Here is a 1,875-nt window from a genome sequence, read left to right on the forward strand (position 1 = left end):
CTTTCCCTTCTTACAACAATCAGAAAAATCCGATTTTGAACATGAAGAAGGGAAAGAAAGGCTAAAACATGAAATGGGTACCCTTCAAATTGAACCACCAGCCTGCAGATAGAAAAATCTGAAATGGGATAATGCAGCACTAGAATTTGATCCTTCAAAGGATAATAAGTAGAAAAAATAAATAAAAATGTAATTGATAATGTCAAAATTAAGGAGCAGAATGTACCACAGATGTATTATTATTATTATGCATGAAAATCCCTTAAAACGCGGGAAAATGTTTGAGAAGAAGAAGAAGAAGAAAAGAATGTGATTTTATTATTGGGATGTCGGAGACAGAAATGTTCGTAACGAAAAAAGGCAAAGGCACAGAGGAAAGGTAAATGTGCAGCACATTGTAACGGTTTCTGGGACCCACATTTACCCTCTTCCTTTTCCTTCCTCTTCTTCCTCTATAGTTTATTGTGCTAATTATTGATTGATTAATTAATTATTGATTAATTAGTTAATGTGAGGCACCTCCTTCTAGAATTGATTCTCAAAATAGTCTTTAATGTAACAATGTTATTGTTGCTTGTATTTTTTTTTCTTTGGCTATTTCTTTCTTTTTTTAAATTTTTTTATGGTTAGAATTTTGTTATTTTCTTTTCTTTTGATCTACTTTTAGTTTATAAAAAATATTAAGTAATATTTAATATTTTGCATCATTACTGCAAAAAAAAAAACTTTTCATGTGAGTTTTCTTCCATTTTCTAGATAATTATATCCAAACATTATGAGGACTGATAGTTTATTTGATGTGTATGATAAGATAGAAGAAAAATATGATATAAAATTAAATAATTATAAAATATAAAAGTGATAAAATAAATATTATTATATGGTTGATGACTACATCAGAAATAGAATAATATTATTTTATTGTGTCATATAATCGATACATATCTTGTAGCATCTAATTTTTATAATAAACTATTTTATTAATGAAATAGGATTTTAAATAATTAATTTGGTGTTAAAACTATTTTAGAATATATGTTAATAAGTTTTGTGATAATTTTTGTTATATGAGTGTTTTCTATAATATGTTAATCTTGTATATATTTGACTAAATAAGTGTAAAGTGATATAAATAACAAATATTTTATTTTATATATTTTTCTATAAATAATAGTATTTTAGTGTACATATTTTAAAGAATAAGATTTTACACGATTCTACATGTATATGAGCGTTCGTAGCTAATGTGATATTTTCTTGTATGTTTGACTGATGTTAAGTGTGCATGTAATTATATTTAATTATTTATAAATATGTTATTTTAATTATTTATTTACAAATAATTATCTTGAGATATTAGTTAATATTGATTTTCTTTATTTTTATATAGTTGTTATGGTAGGATGATTTTATACATATTTATTTTAATTTAATAATTAATATAAATTGTTGATGTTATCTTTATTTATTTTATCATTTCGACTATTCTATAAAGATGATTTATTTTTATGTGATTATTTTGAAAAATATTATAGTAATAATTATAGTTATTATTTTGAGTATGATAGTTTTGATTAAAATTAGATTCATCTCGTCGAAACCTTCAATAAACATTACTCATTTGTATTTTTCAATGAAGTTGGTGTCGAACCCTTCCGGTGCTACGATGAGTCAGCGAAACTTTTTCTGCATTTTTTCTCTCGTTGTTTTGACTCAATTTTTATTCCTAAAATTATTATTAATTATTAAACATTTATTTTTATGCTTTGTATAATTTATTAGTCACTTCTCGGCGATTTTGTGAACTCGTCGTTTATTCGGATTCGCTCGTTGTACGTTGTCGATCCGCAGTTGCTATTGAAAACTTGCATTGAT

Source organism: Cicer arietinum, chromosome 3 (assembly GCF_000331145.2).
Source record: "Cicer arietinum cultivar CDC Frontier isolate Library 1 chromosome 3, Cicar.CDCFrontier_v2.0, whole genome shotgun sequence".
Taxonomy (NCBI): Eukaryota; Viridiplantae; Streptophyta; class Magnoliopsida; order Fabales; family Fabaceae; genus Cicer; species Cicer arietinum.